Source organism: Rana temporaria, chromosome 1 (assembly GCF_905171775.1).
Source record: "Rana temporaria chromosome 1, aRanTem1.1, whole genome shotgun sequence".
NCBI classification, from domain to species: Eukaryota; Metazoa; Chordata; class Amphibia; order Anura; family Ranidae; genus Rana; species Rana temporaria.
In genome coordinates this window covers 404,028,436-404,049,547 of record NC_053489.1, presented here as the reverse complement: position 1 = coordinate 404,049,547, position 21,112 = coordinate 404,028,436, and positions in this window count along the sequence as shown.

Here is a 21,112-nt window from a genome sequence, read left to right as displayed (position 1 = left end):
AATAATATCTCGACGAGCTGAAGAATTTCAAACATTAAACCTTGAGCCTGTAGTATATGAAGTTAAGAAAAAATGAAGGGCCTGGGAGGCATTACCTATATCCCTGCTGGGTTGTATTAACTTAATAAAAATTAAGATTCTTCCTAAGTTCATATATCTATTTAGAAACTCCCCACAATGGCTACCAAAAAGTTTTTTTCAGCAGTTTCAAAGTATGTTCTCCAGGTTTATATGGAAGAACAAAACAGCTAGAGTCAAACTAACCACACTTATGAAGCCGAGGCTACAGGGGGGACTGGCATTTCCATATATATATGGATATATCCTAGAGGCGCAGCTGGCAGTAGTAAGGGGATGGCTGAATCTAGATAAAACTAATCCTGCCACAATGATAGAGGCTGCAGTAGTGGGCTCTGTGGAAGCACTTCAAGCACTACCATATCGTGGGCTGAAATCCAAATATGAACTAACCCCTTCGATGAAAACAACAATCAAGACATGGAAAGTGGGGCTAGGAAAAGAGGGGCAATTATGTACTAGGATATCCCCAAATACTTACAAATTTGGAATTAAAAAGTTATCGCAGGTAATAAAGGAAGATAGAATTGCCTCATTCGTAGAAATAAAACAAGACAAGAATATACCAGAGAGTTATAAATTTCGATACAGAAAGCTGGCACATGCCCTATCGGCCCAGTTTCCTGATGGCATACCTCAAATAATAGAATCAGACTTAGAACAAATGATCAGGAAGAAATGTGAAAAGAAGGCAATTTCAGTTCTCTATACACACCTATTAACCACTTCCTTACTGGGCACTTAAACCCCCTTCCTGCCCAGAGGACTTTTTGCGATTCGGCACTGCGTCGCTTTAACCGACAATTGCGCGGTCGTGCGACGTGGCTCCCAAACAAAATTGACGTCCTTTTTTTCCCACAAATAGAGCTTTCTTTTGGTGGTATTTGATCACCTTTGCGGTTTTTATTTTTTGCGCTATAAACAAAAATAGAGCGACAATTTTGAAAAAAAAATAAAAATGTTTTACTTGTTGCTGTAATAAATGGCTCAATTTAAAAAAAAAAAAACATTTTTTATCCTCAGTCTAGGCCGATACGTATTCTACATATTTTTAGTAAAAAAAAAAAAAAAATCGCAATAAACGACTGGTTTGCGCAAAAGTTAGAGCGCCTACAAAATAAGGGACAGAATTATTATTTTTTTATTATTATTTTTTTTTACTAGTAATGGCGGCGATCTGCGACTGCGACGTTATGGCGGACACATCGGACACATTTTTGGCGCCATTCATATTTATACTGCAATCAGTGCTATAAATATGCACTAATTACTGTATAAATGTGACTGGCAGGGAAGGGGTTAACACTAGGGGGTGAGGAAGGGGTTAAATGTGTACCCTAATTAGTGTTCTAACTGTGGGGGAAGGGGGGTGACTGGGGGGGTGACCGATCTGTGTCTCTATGTACAAGAGACACAGATCCGTCTCCTCTCTCCCCTGACAGCACCGCTGTCTGCGAGAGCCGGGAATGAGAGATGATCTCATATGTAAACATATGAGATCATCTCTCATTGGCCGCACAGATCGCCTATGAAACGGCCGCTCCGATTGGCCGTTCACGGCGATCTGTGATTGGCTGTGTCCAAGGGACACGGCCAGCACAGCAGTTCCCCGCTGCGCGCTCGGGAGCACGCGCAGGGAACGAGCAAAGGGGCTGCCATCAATTGACGGCGGCTCAGAGATTTAGAACCACCCCGCGGCCGTCAATAGTCGTACGGCCGTCGGGAAGTGGTTAAAGATAGTACCATCAGATTTGAATAAACTTAGGGAATGCTGGGAAAGAGATGTTCCAGAACTGGTAGAGGAGAACTGGGAAGAGATCTGGAGAAATTCACAGCAGATACTGATATCACTTTGTGATAGGCTGATACAGTTCAAGATAACACAGAGAAGTTATTATACACAATTATACAATTTATGTATAAATTAAATAAGATATTTCCGTCGAGCCCCGAGGATTGTTGGAGATGTGTAGGCACTCTGGGGAATTTTTTACATATATTTTGGACTTGTCCAAAGATAGCGATATTTTGGAAGGAGGTACTGAGAGTAATTGGAACAACAACAACAACAACAGTCTCAGTAGATCAGAAGGCGACTATATTCCTATTATGATTGATAGGAAAATACATTGTTTCAACAGTAAAAATAACACAGGTAGGTTTATTGCTTTTCAACGCAAGGAAAACAATAGTGCTAAACTGGAAAAAGGCTGAGGCCCCCTCATTGATCCACTGGAAAAATCTGGTAAATAGTAATCTACCATTATACAGAGAGGCATATTGCAATAGAGGAGACAAGGAAAGATATGGGAAGATATGGGCAAGTTGAATAGGGAATCCCGGCCTAAAGACAGAGAGGGTACATGGAGGGGATAAACGACACCAATAGCGTAAGAATCATTGGGGATAAATGTACGTGTTGTGGTTTTCTATTTTTGATATTGATTTTAATGTTGAAATTATTGATGAAAGATATTGATGCTCCTGCGAGGGCAATGAGATGTGAGGGAATGTATATGTATTATTAAAAAAATTAATAAAGTAATTTATATAAAAACAAAATTATGGCTTTTAGCAATCTAATAGCTAAAGTAGAGGTGGAAAAGGCTAAAGTGCTGACATTCGGGTGGCCCACCCCAGCCATGGTGTGGGGGAAAACCAGGACCAAGCAAAGTCAGTGAAAAATCCAGCAATGTACCGATAAACAAGAGAAAAAGGTAGAGAGGTAGTGGGGGGAAGGGGTGTAGAAGGAGAAGGATGTTTCAGGTAACATTTTTGATATTTATTTTGTGAAATGGTAGGGGTACAATGTACCCCTTACCAATTCACATGGGGGGCTGGAATCTGGGGGTCCCCTTTGTTAAAGGGGGTTCCAAATTTCGATAAGCCCCCCACCTGCAGACTCCCACAACCACCGGGCAAGGGTTGTGGGGATGAGGCCCTTGTCCTCATCAACATAGGGACATCCTCACCATGTTGAGGGCATGTGGCCGATCCCCACGCTTTTTTTTTTGTTCGGGGTTCCCCTTAATATTCATACCAGACCCAAAAGGCCTGGTAATGGGCTGGGGGGACCCCTGACGTTTTTTTCAATGACTGTATTGCCGGGACCCGACAATTCATGAATAGCCGCGAGTAGTTTTAAATGACTTTTTTTCCTTTAGAAATGAAATTTTGTGCAGGGACAGTTCTAAACACGGAAAACATGCACTACGTTACAGGCATACTATACACACCCCCCAGGTACGGAATGTAAAGGAATATTTCACTTTTATTGTTTCACTTTAAGCATTATTAAAATCACTGCTCCCGGAAAAACTGACGTTTTTAAAACTTTTTGTGCATTGATGCATGTCCCCTGGGGCAGGACCCAGGTCCCCAAACACTTTTTGTGACAAAAACTTGCATATTAACCTTTAAAATTAGCACTTTTGATTTTTTATGTTCGTGTCCCATAAACTTTAACAGTGTTCACGTGTTCGAACAAATTTTTTGCCTGTTCGCATGTTTTGGTGTGAACTGAACCAGGGGGTGTTCGGCTCATCCCTAACAATGTTATACAAGCTGTGCGCTCATTACTTTACATTGTAGCAAAGTGTCATTTGTTCAGTGTTGTCACATGAAAAGATATAATAAAATATTTACAAAAATTGGAGGGGTGTAGTCACTTTTGTGAGATACTGTATGTTACTGGTTACCAAGCAAAAATAACTGAACAAATGCTTTAAAAAAGAATATGTGTGGAGCCCCCACATCCAATGATTGGTAAGCTTCAATATATTATATTGTTTTTTTTCCCTTTTGGGTTTAGTTACAGTTTAAGATAAAACACAGTTTAAGATAAAACACAGTGGTCATTTGTAAGCTGTCAGAAGGTGAAAAGTAGTAGTTAGTAGTTAGTCATTGATCACGAAAAAAAAAAAAATATTTTTTGCAGTTCTTTATCACATAATTTTTTTAAATTGCACGTAGGGCAAACCTGGAACTTACACTATTAGCTTAAATGTACCCACATAAAATATGCTACAAGAATTGACAAATTGATCGCACTGCAATATCTCAGCAGCAGTCCTGATATTGTGAAGGATGTGGATGAGTAACAAAACTAAGCAGTTTGTTTGAATGCCTTACAGCATTGAGACCGGTTCACCTTAGCGTGTAGGTTGCCATATGTACACGCGTACTGTAATGTTTTGTATAGAGTGTTGTTGTGATACAATTCCTTCTGTCTGGCTGTGGAAAGGTGTTAGACGTGTATAGGTAAGGTTGGGAAGGCAGAAAAGCACCATAAAGTACCATGCCACTTGCCACCCTATAGTTAAAAAAACAATGTTAGTCGTTTTTCAGTGGAAAATGGCACATTTTTGCAAAAGTCCTTTGGGGAAACTAAGCGTGATCCAGGTTGAATTTCAAACTTGATAGATGGATTTACTCATTTTCATCTAATGCAGTCCAGAGTCCAGACCTCAAATCTACAGAGCCAGGCACGTACTTCTAGGCAGGGGTGGACTGAGACTCTGGGACCCACAAGAGGATTTTAGGTCTGGGGGCCCACCCTTGCCAATCTGACAAATTTTGCAAAAGGACACAATCTTCCTCCGACAAAATTGTTGTTATTTCTGATGCCATAAATTAACACAAAAAAATTGTAATTTACAATGTATTTACTGTATAACAAAATCATTAATTTATGATCATACAAATGATCCCATCTGATTTATGTATTTTTGTGCTTAGTGAAGAACACAAAGATGTATAAAAGCAAAGCAATGACAGCAAAATTAACCCCCCCCCCCCCCCAAACAGAAAAGAGAAGAAAAAAAAGGGTTGTTAATTCCCTCCTCACCCCCCCCCTCCCCCTCCACGCCATTCCTGGATGCAGTGGAGTAAATCTGCTCTATACCTTCCTACTCCATTCCATCTACTTTGAATCATGTATTCTCCTACTATGCCCTTTCTGTGTCACAAAAAAACAACAACCCCCACCTACTTCCAAGGAGGCCACTGATGGCCATGGTGTCTATTCATTTTATGTATAATAAAAAAAAAAGGTGATTATACCACGTGGTTAAATATTAATTATCTGTAATTGCGTGTAGCGGCCCTCATGGCCTAATTCCCCAAGTGACAGTCAAAAAAAAAATGTTTTTTTTTTTTATCTAACTCATTTAACCCTCTCTCTCTCGTAGCATGCAGCACCCATAGCACTTTCTTTTGTACTATTCATCCTCAACAATTTTAACCTTGTAACATGCCACCTGTTTGGTAAAATGCAGCTTTTGTAAGATTGTTAGCATGCGTTATCGTGTATATTTTATTTAATTTCTTCTTCCATATTGTTTGCACATTTTCCAAATCACTGCTTAACCTCCCTGGCGGTATTATTATTTCAGATTTTAGGTGCTGAAAGCGGTACCATTATTTTGCAAGGAATTTTGGTGTTTTACATTGTAGGCCTGCAATTCTTAGGAATAACTCACTTAAATCTGTCCGAACAAGAGTCTAGTAGACATTTTGGGTATGAAAAAGTTTGAAAAACAAAATCATAAATTATAATATAATAAATAATTATAAATAATTATAACAAATAATAATATAATTATAATAAAAATTATTCAATAATGTAATCAACTCAAAATCACTGAAATTTGCCCAGTTGCAGAATTGTCGCTGTCATTACGTTTATTTTTTTATGACGAATTTCCCCACAAAAATTGCTATCGCACAATTCTGCAAGTGATTATAATTTATTATCGCTGTTTTCTAGCTGCTCTAAAACCATTTTTGACATCAAGGGACACTTTTTGGTTGCTATGGACAATCTACAGTTTGCAGGCAGAAATATTTTTTATTATATAAAAGTACATGTAGGACACTGGGCAGACAACTAGGGACAAGGGGGGTGTGTATTTTTTACATACAGTACTGTAATCTGTAAGATTACAGTATACTGTATGTAATGTGTTTATTTACTTTTTTAAATTTGGCGCCGTTCTCCGCCCCGTGTGTCGCAGGGAACAGAGATCGGCGGCACACAGGGACACTGTGAATCGAGCGAGGAGACACAGCACGGCGGCTGTGTGATCGACAAGGTGTCTCATAAGGTGTCTCACCAGGGACAAGGTAAGTAAACCATGCCTGTGGCTGCTGCGAGGCGATCCCGAGTTTGGCTCAGTGTTACCGCTTTTGGGAATGAAATACCACCCCCCGAGCCAGACTCGGGAATACCGCCAGGGGGGTTAAACAGGTTGCAAAGGTACATTTTTTTTCCTAAATAGCTTCCTTTACCTTAGTGCAGTCCTCCTTCACTTACCTCATCCTTCGATTTTGCTTTTAAATTTCCTTATTTCTTCTGAGAAATTCTCACTTCCTGTCCCTCCACATAGTAATGCAGGGCTTTCTCCCTGGTGTGGAGTGTCGTGTTCGCCCCCTCCCTTGGACTACAGGAGAGTCAGCACACTCTCTACGTTGCAGATAAAGAAAGGAGCTGTGTGTTAGTAGGCATCCTGACTCTCCTGTAGTCCAAGGGAGGGGGCGAGCACGATACTCCACACCAGGGAGAAAGCCTTGCATTACTGTGTGGAGTTACAGACAGAAGAACAGGAAGTGAGGATTTCTCAGAAGAAACAAGGACATTTAAAAGCAAAATCGAAGGATGAGGTAAGTGAAGGAGGACTGCACTAAGGTAAAGGAAGCTATTTAGGAAAAAAAGAATTGTACCTTTACAATCCCTTTAAATATAACCTAAACTATATGTTACCCCAACATTTTATATTCCTAATGTATGTCTGTATTACCAGTTACTTGTTTCAAAAAGTATCAGAGGCATGGTAGCACATCCATCTTAGCAGGGCACACAGCCTACCTGTCCTTCAGTGGTCAGACTTGTTCTCACATACCCTTCTGCACAGCCAATCACTGCCCCTTCTGTTTGTATGCATCTAAAAATAAAGGTTGATGTTATCACTTATATATATATATATATATATATATATATATATATATATATATATATATATATATATATATATATATATATATATATATATATATGTATATATATATATATATATATATATATATTGTATATACACAGTATATACACAAATGTTTTTCAGGTTCACATATGCCACCCAAATGCATACAGCTTCCCTCGTATAAAATGAATTATGCCAGGAAAACTAACATCACTAGAAGTTAAAGTCTCTTTGTCATTTTAGCAGCATCATTGGGCTAGGTAGAAGGATATTATTAAATGAATACTATTGGGCAATTTAATCATTTGAGGTTACTGCCAGCAAGAGTTAAACTTAGATTAAAATCTTTCACATAGTGAGTGGAGCTCTTTTAGAAAGTATGTAGAATTTAGTGCCAATAAGTTTGATCACATAATAATAGAATGATCATTAATATTGTTTGTTGGGCTTTTAAATAGTCCCCTGCTTGCCAGCAGTGAGTTGGTTGAGCACATGCTGTGTTGTGGAAGGTTTGCTTATTACTCTCATATCTCAAGCAGAAAGACCCATTTATCAAACTCCTTGCAATGAGTTTTTGTCACAAGAAGAGGAATAGTGAGATGATAGAATTAGTGTGTGGCTAAAAGAGACGGAAGAGCATATGTCACACCTTTTTTAATATCTTCTGTCATGCAAAGAAATGTTGGCAATCTACAGAAGACAGTATCTTCATCCCTGTCATAAACTACATTTTTTTTTTTTTTATTATTTCCAAAACTGGTAACGTTTCAATAACTGTACTCAATGGGATTTGACAAATTATTTGTCCTAACATTAAATTCTACAATGAAAGGAGAAAAACCTTTCAAATGTCTGGAAAAAAAGTAAAAGGATTCCCAATTATTTTTCATAGTGATGTCCCATCCCATTGGGAAAAGCCTGACAAATAAAAGTGTGTTTACAGCTTTAGCTCTAGAGTAGGAGTAATAAATCACTAGGGAGCACATGCTTGGAATTAATTGGGAATGAACAAACTAGAATTAAAATGGCAGAAAATTTGGAACACAGTGGTGCTTGGCAAATGATATGCCCAGAGGCAATATCGAGGCACCTGCAGAAAGTTGTTTTTTTCTACCCAAGCACAATAATACTGGCTTACTCTACCTAAATATCTACTTATTAATACTTTAAGTTAAGGTAAAGCATTACATTTTTAAAAAATCTAGGTTACAAACATATTTTCACAAATGTATTCCTAAAATACCTGTTTAAAAAGAACAAGGTTTGACACACCAGATGATACTCATATGTGTGTGAAAGAAGTCAGACAGCAGATACAGTATATTTTACCACAGAAGGAAGAAGGAGGTGAAGAGAACCTACCATATCAAAAGACCAAAGACACACAAAAGAAAGGTATGTATTTACATTTCTTAAAAGGGGCTTCAGGGATGGAGAAACTGAGTGGAATTAAGGCTATGCAAATAAAGGAGTCATCCAGAGCTCGGTTTTGGGCTTTAACACTCTCAGGCCTCGTACACACGACCAGTTTCCTCAGCAGAATCCATCAAGAAACTTGGTGGGAGAGCTTTTCTGCCGAGGAAACGTGTGGTCGTGTGTACATTTTTCATCGAAGAGCTGTCGAGGAACTCGACGAGCAAAACAGAGAGCAAGTTCTCTATTTCCTCGACGGGAGTCTCAAATTGGCTCGTCCAGTTCCTCGTCGGGCTGGTTTCCGACGAGAAACTAGAGCGTGTGTATGCTAAGAAACCCGCGCTTGCTCAGATTAAAGTATGAGACAGGAGTAAAAGTAGCATTTGTAATGGAGATAACACATTTTTAAAGCTGTAACAGACTGAAAAGTGCAAATCGTCTCTTACCAAACTTTTATTTAACACGCAAACACATGAAATTAGCAAAACCAGCCCCAAGGGTTGTGCCAGTGGAATTGAACTTCCCCTGCTGTTGTATGTGTTGTAGGTCACCGCGTTTGAGAATGAGGAGATTTTGTCTTGACAGTGTGTACGCAAAGCAAGCTTGTCCAGTTCCTCGCCAAGCCTAACAAGGAACTCGACGAGGAAAATTATGTGTTTCGGTCGTGTGTACGAGGCCTCACACTTTGACAGACCTTTAAAGAGTTCTCCAGGTATTTCTACAGAATTGAATTTTGTACATGTGAAACGGGTAAACTGAGTTTGGGTGAATGGAAATTTTATACAGTGTCTGTGAGGTTTGAATAAGCACTTTCCAGTTTCATTTCTATAGTAAATTGTATAAAGATAATGCAATGATACATATTTGAGCATACAAGGTCATTTTAATATTAATCTGTTCATAATATGTTTAAATACAGAGCACAGCTAACCCTATGGGCAATTGAATTTCAAACAGGTGATATGGTAAATACAACCAGATTCCGGAAATTATATTCCTTGAATTATTAACTTCCATAGCTCCAACTTTTTCTGTACATAGGAAAATAAATTACATTTAAAGGAATACACTACTAAATTCACCAAATAGGGCTGTGTCATTTCCTTTTCAGTTTGTACAGACCAGAATAAATGATTAAATCTCTGATGATGCCCGTAGTATGAATAACTTGTACAAATTCAAATTCATTTTAATTAGATAGGTTGGCTAATCCTTCATAGATTTATTCAGAGATACCTACGAAATAGGCATTATGACTATTTGATGTTATCTATAGAAGCTCTTCTTCCATTTTTAATGTGCTCACAGATGTAACACTAGAGATTGTAGGGGAGTAAATGACCGAACTTGAGCATCTGGAATGAAAAATAAACAGAAGCGCCCTTGGCAAGCAAGGGCTGATTTTACATGTGTCTGAAGATCCCCCAGCGCTGCTTGCCAATGAGCCTGCCGATGTGGCATTTATTAAGGGATTAGCAACTTGTCTCTCCTCTCAATTGGAGATAAGTGGTGCTTCTGGTATTCTCTTTCCACACTGCATACAGAATGATGACAAAGAGAAAACATGGGTGTCGTGGCCTTTGGAATATCATTAAGGGTAATTTGCGTGAGAGGTCAAAAAATGGAGACTGAATTAAAATGAAGAAATACATTTACAAATATTCAGTAATGCAACACAGGTTAATTTACCTTATGTTGAATAAAAGGACAAGATGAAATCAGAATGTAAAAGTCGTGTCATTAATATTATTATGAAAATGTATGAAAAAAAAAATGACTTTGATTAGCTATCTATGTAACCCTCTTCCTGTGATGATATACATATATACACATGCATACTGTTATATTGGGTATTCATAAAACAAAAAAAATCTTTTTGGGCTTTTTTTTCTGGTATGCAGCTGTAATCTGTATATACTGTATACATATTACAGCTGCATAACAGAAAAAAAAAAAGTAACATGTTTTTTTGTTTTACAAACACCCAAATGTCTGGCTGTGTGGGTCTACTAACTACTAAGTCATTTTTAAATGGGACATAGTTTGTCTTGGTCAGCAGATTTATTTCTTAAAATGTTGAAATGCATGATACATTATTGTGACACTGCCAGCTGGACAAGTCAGCACTGGAGTTTGACCTTAAAAAAAAATAACAGCAGATTCAGACAGGAATCATCATCAGATTGAAGATTGTTGTTTTAACTTACTGACTGAGAGATTAAATCTGTTCACACAACCATAAGCCACCCCCATTCAATTAGAACTACAGTATCTTATAACAATTGATGTCCAAGTACATTTTACTATCCACTGCATCTCTTCTTTTTTGGCATCATTTCTTTTTAGGTGACAGAGAAACGGAGACACAGATGGTTGTGTGAGCAAGCTTTTTCATGGAAAAATTATATTATTTTGCTTTAGTAACTCATAAGAAAATATTGGTCCTATTTGCACTATTGTTCTTCAGGTGAACAATTGAGGTATTTATAAAACTAGATATTTTTTTAAAGTACTGTATATCTGAAGCCAACTTTAGTTTTGGACAAAGCTGGGAATGTTTAAAACCATTAGGCAGCTTCTCTTCTGTCTGTGTGTCAGAAACTCTTCTTAAAATCTTAACCAGTTCAATGACCGGGCCACTTTTTGCGATTCGGCACTGCGTCGCTTTAACTGACAATTGCGCGGTCCTGCGACATGGCTCCCAAACAAAATTGGCGTCCTTTTTTTCCCACAAAAAGAGCTTTCTTTTGGTGCTATTTGATCACCTCTGCGGTTTTTAGTTTTTGCGCTATAAACAAAAATAGAGCGACAATTTTGAAAAAAAATAATATTTTTTACTTTTTGCTATAATAAATATCCCCCAAAAATATATAAAAAAACTTTTTTTTTCCTCAGTTTAGGCCGATACGTATTCTTCTACATATTTTTCGTAAAAAAAATATCGCAATAAGCGTTTATTGATTGGTTTGCGCAAAAGTTATAGCGTTTATAAAATAGGGGGTATTTTTATGGCATTTTTATAAAAAAAAAAAAGTTATTAGTAATGGCGGCGATCAGCAGACACTTCGGACACTTTTGACACATTTTTGGGACCATTGGCATTTTTAAAGCGATCAGTGCTATAAAAATGCATTGAATTACTATAAAAATGCCACTGGCAGTAAAGGGGTTAACACTAGGGGGCAGGGAAGGGGTTAAGTATGTTCCCTGGGTGTGTTCTAACTGTAGGGGGGGTGGCCTCACTAGGGGAAATGACCGATCTTCTGTTCATACATTGTATGAACAGAAGATCAGCATTTCTCTCCCTGACAGGATCGGGAGCTGTGTGTTTACACACACAGCTCCTGGTTCTCGCTCTGTAATGAGCGATCGCGGGGGCCCGGCGGTGATCGCGCTCGCTGGGCACGCGCGTCGGGGACCAGGGGCGCGCGCCCCTATTGGCTGATTCGCAAAATGACGTATAGCTGCGTGATCTCGCGCAGCCGAGCCGACCTGCAGCGGCTGGTCGGCAAGCAGTTAAATAAACCAGATTAATGTGAAATTATATAACCACAAAAAATATTGGTATTAAACAGCATAAACAATTTAAAAAAAATCAGTCCCAAAATGGTTAATCCAATGTGATAGAAAGTGTCCAATTATTTGATCCGTGCTCCAAAAACAGACAACACTATTTGCACCGGTGCTCAGAAGGTTGTCATCCCACATGCCTCTTACCAGAAAGGTATGATCTCAAGTGCGTCTCCCCGCAGGGATGTAGTCCCAAGGGAGGGTCGAGAGCACGCTGACTAACCCCCAGCCAGAACAGTTCGGATGATGGGGGCAAGCTTACTGAGGTGGAACAGGAAGTGAGAAATTCAGACAAAGAAAAAAAACATTTAGAAGGGAAATCGAAGGAAAAGGCAAGTGAACCAGCAATGCACTAGCTTTAAGGAACCTATTTAGAAAACAAAAAACAAACCCTTACAACCCCTTTAAGGGCAATCCTTCTGTATACAATCTCAACTCGGTTGTTACAAAGTATCCCTGGCTGTCAGTTGGATTCATAAGAGACATGCTGCTATTAGGTCTGTAAGATGGAAGAGACTTCACAGTGTAGTATGTAAAACACCATTTATTTAAAAAAGGTTATTGGACTTACATGTAAAAAGTGATTTAGAAGCAACATAAGCAACTAGCACATATGTGGACCCTGCCAGCTGTGGACCCGTGGATGGTGACGTCACAGATGCGGCTCCATCAGATGCATTTCCCCATAACAGGCATCCACTGGTAACAGAAACTCATCTGGGACATCACATACTAAGCATTAAATGCGAATAGGCAGGAGAGACACCGGAACGGCACAGCGCCGGTACTTTTGGTACTTTAACTTTTGGTACTGTGTCACTCATATGCTCCACCACTTGGTGCCTTTTTCAAACGAATTTAAAATACACATCATAACATGTCATAAACGATTGCCTACTTATACCTATACACAACCAAAATAATTGGCTCTAGATATGCGTAAAAATAAATCTAAAATGTTTTTGGCATGTTTACATGTTTCAATGTTTACAAGTTTATAAACTTATCTATTTATCGTTTATGTTAATTTTTCATGACTTCTTAATTTTAGAAGCAAACTTTTAATGCACGCCTCCTTAATATTGTACTTGGAGAGCACTCTGGCTTTCTTTTTTTTTTATATATATATATAATTCTTTATTTAAAGATGTTTTCAATTATAACAAAACTTATAGACAATATAAACAATATCAACAATATCAAGAGAAGGAAAAAACCTATATTACAGTAAAAAAAAAATATATATATAGCCACCCGACCAGACTAGAAAGAATAGATACAATCAACATTTAGGACGTATCTAAATTAACACTTCATGGGCCTGATTCTCAAAAGAGATACGCAGACTTAACTGCTGTTCAGCCTGCGTATCCCTGTGCCTAACTTTGGAAACGATTCTCAAAAGGCTTTTTCCAAAGTTAGGCAGAAAATCTGACATGTGTAAGACACTTACACGGTCAGATTTTAGGATGCAGTACCGCATCCGCCACTGGGGGCATTTCTCATTGAAATGCAGCTTTGCGTATGCAAATGAGGACTTAAGCAGATTTTCAAAGCATTTCATCACTGTGATTTCTGCCTAAGTTCCGAATTTGCCTGCGCAAAACCACGTGCACCCACCACGTGGGTACCTGCCGGAGCATGATGGGACGGTGATGCCTATATAAATGGGATGCAAGGCGCGCTTCCATCATTACAGCGACAAGATGCGACGAGTCAACATCGGAAGAGGGGAGAAGAACAGAAGACCCTGACGTCACAGAAGACCGCGCCGGCTGCCTGTTACTAATTGAGCTAACACACAAACATAGCAGGCAGCCAGCGCTGAAGAAGAAGGCACCGGACAGCTGGAGAAGAACCGGGGTTCGCCGAGTCAACAGCGGAAGAGGGGAGAAGATGGAAGAAGCCCCCCGGAGAGCGGAGAAGCCCCCCCCGGAGATCGGAGAAGCCCCCCCCCGGAGAGCGGAAGAAGAAACCCCCCCCGGAGAGTGGAAGAAGAAGCCCCCCCTGGAAATAGAGCTAATAAAGAAGACAGGGGGGGCATCCGGGGCAGAATAATAAATTATTTTAAAAAGCCTTGTGTTGTGTGTTTACTAACTTTTACTTTTTGCCTCCAGGTGAATGGATAGGGGTACGATGTACCCCATATCCATTCACTTAGGGTGGGGGGCCGGTATCTGGGGGCCCCCTTATTAAAGGGGACTCCCAGATTCCGATAAGCCCCCGCCCACAGACCCCGACAACCAACGGCAAGGGTTGTCGGGAAGAGGTCCTGTCCTCATCAACATGGGGACAGGGTGCTCTGGGGTGGGGGGGCCCGCAGTGCGCCCCCCTGCCCCAGAGCACCCAACCCCCCCATGTTGAGGGCATGCGGCCTGGCATGGCTCAGGAGGGGGGGGGGCGCTCGCTCGTCCCCACTCCCTTCCTGACCGGCCGGGTAGCGTGCTTTGGATACGGGTCTGGTATGGATTGTAGGGGGACCCCCTACGTCAATTTTTCGGCGTGGGGGGGTCTCCTTACAACCCATACCAGACCTAAGGGCCTGGTATGCTCCTGGGGGGGGAACCCATGCCGGTTTTTTCTTTGAAAATTGGCATGGAGTTCTCCCTCTCAGGAATGCATGCTGAGCGACGCTGTCATTTTTTTTTATAATTATTTGTTTTCCCGGCGCGTCTTTTTTTTTTCACCCGTCGCAACTTTAGTGTCCCGTCGAAATTCTCAAAGCCGCCCGGCGTTAATTACGTTCGCGCGCTGCACGTCGGGAAAATGACGTCACACGCATGCGCAGTACGGCCGGCGCGGGAGCGCGCCTCATTTAAATTTTAAACGCCCCCAGGAGAGGAGGACCGCCTTACGACGGCGGCACTTAAGTTACACGGCCTGAAATTTCTAGGTAAGTGCTTTGACGATCGGGCACTTAGGTAGAAATTTTAAGTCAGTGTAACTTAACTGCTGAAATTTAAGTTAGGCAGGTTTTTTGAGAATTTGGCCCCATATGCTTAGAAATATAAACCCAAAAAACAAAAAAATTTGCCTATTTAAGAATATTGCCACTATTGTCGACCTAAGGTACATTCCCTTCCTGTTTCTGCCTGAATTCTTTCTTAATTTTACCTTCCCGTCTCTTGATAAAAAAAAAAGAGAAAAAAAATGAGAACACACAAAAGAAAAACTCTCATCCCCTTGGGGTCATGAGAGAGAGAGTGAAAGGAAAACAAAACAAAAAACAAACTATCTTACTTAAAAGTTTACACGGACCCCCCCTCTGTCTCCCCCCCGGGATTGCCCCTCCCAACCAGGCCCTGCCGCACTCAGAATTATTTAAAGCTTAACCACTTAAGGACCAGCCCATGTACATATACGTCCACAATATGGCACGTACAGGCACATGGGCGTATAGGTACGTCCTCGCCTATTAGCGGGTGGGGGGTCCGATCGGGACCCCCCCCGCTACATGCGGAGGTCGGGTCCGCTCGGGGAGCGATCCGGGACCACGGCGCGGCTATTTGTTTATAGCCGCTCCGTCGCGATCGCTCCCCGGAGCTGAAGAACGAGGAGAGCCGTGTGTAAACACGGCTTCCCCGTCCTTCACTATGGCGGCGCATCGATCGCGTCATTCCCTTTATAGGGAAGACACGATCGATGACGTCATTCCTACAGCCACACCCCCAAACAGTTGTAAACACATACTAGGTGCACCCTAACTCCTACAGCGCCACCTGTGGTTAACTCCCAAACTGCAACTGTCATTTTCACAATAAAGAATGCAATTTAAATGCATTTTTTGCTGTGAAAATGACAATGGTCCCAAAAATGTGTCAAAATTGTCCGAAGTGTCCGCCATAATGTCGCAGTCACGAAAAAAATTGCTGATCGCCGCCATTAGTAGTAAAAAAAAAATAAAAAATAAAAATGCAATAAAACTATCCCCTATTTTGTAAACACTATAAATTTTGCGCAAACCAATCGATAAACGCTTATTGCGATTTTTTTTACTAAAAATAGGTAGAAGAATACGTATCGGCCTAAACTGAGGAAAAAAAATGTTTTTATATATGTTTTTGGGGGATATTTATTACAGCAAAAAGTAAAAAATATTGCTTTTTTTTCAAAATTGTCGCTCTATTTTTGTTTATAGCGCAAAAACTAAAAACCGCAGATGTGATCAAATACCACCAAAAGAAAGCTCTATTTGTGGGGAAAAAAGGACGCCAATTTTGTTTGGGAGCCACGTCGCACGACCGCGCAATTGTCTGTTAAAGCGACGCAGTCCCGAACTGTAAAAACACCTTGGGTCTTTAGGCTGCATATTGGTCCGGGGCTTAACTGGTTAAACAAAAAAGCCATCATATTGAAGTGAACAGATAAAGGTCGTCCATGGTCGCCAGGTTTCCATACATTTCTCCATAAAAGATGATAGCGCAATTCCTTCACTGCCTAGCTGTCATATTGTAAATGACAAATGATCCTCTGCCTCTCCCAATTGTGGGTTACTGACATAGCCAAAAACAGCTGCATACAACAAAAGTTTTCCCTGTTGGAATCCAAGACAACGGTTCCTCCAGGAGAAAATTAGACGGCTACTATCGGCTACTATCGGTAGTGCTGGGCAATAATGGACCGATTTAAATGCGATACCACTCCATAAATATAAAAGCTAGTTGGTAGCCTATATGTTGAATGCTGCTCAGGCATGCATTCCAGACCTATGGAAGTCTACATCCATACCATCTTTGAAACATTGGTTTTCTAGAATAGATGAAATTAGGACAATGGAAAACATGACAGTCTTATTTTATGGTAGAGAGGAGAAATGTATGGAACATATAACAAACGTTTTCCCCGTTGGAATCCAAGACAACGGTTCCTCCACTAGAAAATAAGATGGCTACTATCGGTAGTGCTGGGCAATAATGGACCGATGTAATAAAATTTACAATAATTGTAAATTTTATTACATCGGTCCATTATTGCCCAGCACTACCAATAGTAGCCATCTTATTTTCTAGTGGATGAACCGTTGTCTTGGATTCCAACGGGGAAAACGTTTGTTATATGTTCCATACATTTCTCCTCTCTACCATAAAATAAGGCTGTCATGTTTTCCATTGTTCTAATTTCATCTATTCTAGAAAACCAATGTTTCAAAGTTGGTATGGATGTAGACTTCCATAGGTCTGGAATGCATGCCTGAGCAGCATTCAACATATAGGCTACCAATGAGCTTTTATATTTATGGAGTGGTATCGCATTTAAATGCAGGAGGTATCCCAAAGGGTCCGAGCCAAGGTCAACTAATGTCAATTGTTTAATCCAGTTCCCCACTTCCTTCCAAAAGAGTGTAATTAAAGGGCATGACCAAAAGATATGTTATAATGTCCCTAGCGATTTCTTACAATGCCAACATAGGTTTGAGGCTTGCGGATAGAGTTTATTGAGTAGCGCCGGGGCCCTGTACCACCTGACTAGCAGCTTGTAACCCTGTTCTTGAAAGCGGCTTGCTATTGAAGATTTGTGTGTCAATGATATAATCCTTTTGATTTGCATACTTGTGAAAGAGATTTGGAGGTCCTTCTCCCAGCGGCGTATGTACGAAGGGACGTGACCTTCTAGAGGCTGAATAATCAATTTATACAGAAATGACAACAAGTGCGGTACATATTTTCCCTCCACACATAGCTTTCTAATAAAACAGCCTAGTAGTAGCTGCTCACTTGTGGACTGTTTTCTTTTATAAATGATAATGTATATTTTTCTTTTATAAATGACTCTCTATACAGGGCAGTAAGACAGGGAGGAAGGTGTCCTACATTTAACTGTGTGTATCCTGAACTGAGTCAAACAGCAGGGGATTAAAATTTGTAGCGTCATTAAAGTGGAGAACTAAAGAAGACTTGCAGTTAGAAGGCTCAAAGCACAAAATACACACAATCAAATTGAGATTTGCAATATTTTATATTCACCCTACAAATATACCTATATCTCTAATTTTCAATCATTTCTTTTGTGTTGAACATAATAAACAAAAATATATACCGACACTATGCTTTCCCTTTAATATAGAATGATACAAAATCTTAGCACGGCCAAAATAGTTAAAATAAATACACACAACAAAGAAGACTGAAGATACTGGTTAAAGGGTAACCTAAAGTCACCTAAAAGTCACATGGCATTGTATACTTCTTGATGACTCGATGCAACAATAATGCTCTATTATACGTCCTTGACTGCGGGTCACTTTTCACATTTGGGCTTTCCATTCTTTTACAATCTCTACCATAATATAAAATAAAGTGAGACTCAAACAGGGATAGTGAATACCTCATATCGGTTGCATATTCAGGTGTGTGAACTCTTCACTCTTCACCAGAGTCCTATATAGATATTTAAAGCATTGTATGGCTTAATTCTCCAACATCTACCAAAGAATAAAAATTTGTTTTTATTGGGTTTCACTATTAAATAAAAAAATGTAAAATAAAACAACACAAATCAAAATCTCAGAGAATGGTAACTCTGTATTAAATAGAATAAAGACTTAAAGGACAACTGTACCTTTAGTACAGTTGTCCTTTAATTAATTCCTCCACCCATTGAGCACAATCCACCTGGTAAAATACGTGCCTCCTTTTTGTTCTAGCATACTTCACTGTGCAATGATGCTTGGCACAACACATCCTCGCTGGGTCCTCTTCTACTGCACATGCATGCAATAGCTCTATTCATTCATGTGGGTGAGCAACACTCAACTGGACAGTCAGAGGGCATCAAGAATACATCCCTCCCATAGGAATTAAGAGGACCACAGCATGCACGCTCAGTAAGAAGAGGACAGTGACTTTTTTGTGCGAAGAGAAGATCACTAAAATGGGGAGGAAGGAAAATATTTTACCAGGCAAGTTGCATTTAGTAGGTAGGGGAATTAATTAATGAATAAGTGTACTAAAGGTATAGTTTTTCTTTAAATATTCATAGACCATCAAAAAAGGAATCACAATTACAATGTACAATGATAGCTGGACGTCTTACCAACACTGCCGTAAGGGTCGTTTAATTAAGTTAGCAATTAAAAACAAAGATGTAAAACACAATTACTTTCTTGATGATCTTTTTAAATGTGATCGGTGACTTGGTCATACGTTAATCTTTGGAAAACCCACCTCAGCATGCAGCACTTTAACTATTGTCATGTAGGTGTAGTAAAAAAGTAATGAAAACAGCCATCCATAGAGTAATTAAAAAAGCCCACCTGCTGCAAAGTATAAAAGAAAATCAGTCAAGTTTATGCAAGATAGAATTCATCCTCTGTATCAATCTACTCCTTGTCAGTAAGTTTGTTCCTCAGTTGCTCATCAAGCACATTTGAAGGCATTCAAACTTACAGTATGTTTGTTTTCAACTATGTAGGAAGCATAAGAGGTTGACATACCTCTTTACTAATAGGATTTTCACAATGTTACATTAAAGGGGTTGCAATGCACTAGCTTAAAGGAACCTATTTAGAAAAAAAAAACCTTTACAACCCCTTTAAGGCATGCTGAGATTATACTATACATTCTCAACATTATTACAGGGTTATTTTGGATCCAAATCTGACAATATAATATTGTGGTGTCCCTAACAATATAATGTATATACATAAAATATCACAGTGTGTGTGTGTGTGTGGTCCACAGCAGCATTTGCAAATATGCACAGCATACAGTCATGTAAAAAAGTACACACAATGGTTGACTTTTTATAACACATTTTGATAGGCAACTATTAGATCCTTATTCAAACACTACCTACAGAAAAAAAGTGATACACTGTACTTGAACAAATGACACATAAAACTGAAATGATATATTCAGTCTCAAAATATAAATGTATGAAAATGCATATTTGTCATATGGAAACAGGAAGCTCACCTTTACATTTATCACCACTTTAAATCCATGAAATCGGAATAAAATGTTTCATATTTGGTGTAATTGATTAGGACTTCCTTGGGGAGTATGCCTATAAGCCTATAAAGGAATTTGAAAAGATTGCCAAATTATTTAAATGTATTATTCTAATGTAATGACCACTACAGTTTGTCATTAAAGTGATTTCTTAAAATAACAAACATGTTATACTTATCTTCTCTGTGCAAGAGTTTTGCACAAGGAGGCCCTAATCCCTCTTTTCTGGGTTCCGCGGCGGTGCTCCTGGCTCCTCCGACGAATCGAGTGCCTCCACAGAGAGGCACATTCCATGGGTAATTATGTGGGCAAGCTCCCAAATCCTGCTGCTGCATCCACTGACACAGACAGCAGGACTTGGCCCAGCCCCCGACCAATGGCTCCTGCTGCTATCAATCTATCCAATGAGAACCCGAGACCGTGGCTGGAGCTGCTGGGCTCATTCTCGTTGCTGGAAAGATCGGGTTTGGGTAAGTAAAAGGGGGGCTCTGGAGAGACGCTGCACCACAAAAGGTTTTTTACCATAATGCATTAAGGTGAAAAACCTTGAGACTTTACAAATCCTTTAAACATTTATTGTAGTCAAAGATCTGGCCTTCTGAAGCAATGTGCTGTGGGATGATTATTCAAAGATAGAGTTGTATGGGTACTTACCAGAAAAGAGTCCTGCACCATCCTGCATGGCTGAATTTGCATTGCACAGACATCGCATGTGATGTGCCTAGCAATGCGGTGCAAATTACATGCAATGTCCTGCAGCGCATATGTGTGAACCCAGCCTAAGAGAGCAAATTTTCCAAGGATGATGGCTGCTATCCAAGACTTAGGCCCCATACACACGATAGAATTTATCCGCGAATACGGTCCAGCGGACCGTTTCCGCGGATAAATCCTCTCGTGGATTTCGGCGGATTTTCATGCGATGGTGTGTACACACCATCGCATTGAAATCCGCGCCGAAATCCTCTGGCGATGACGTGTCGCGCCGTCGCCGCGATTATGACGCGGCGACGTGCGCGACGCTGTCATATAAGGAATTCCACACATGCGTCAAATCATTACGACGCATGCGGGGGATCCCTTCGGACGGATGGATTCGGTGAGTCTGTACAGACCAGCGGATCC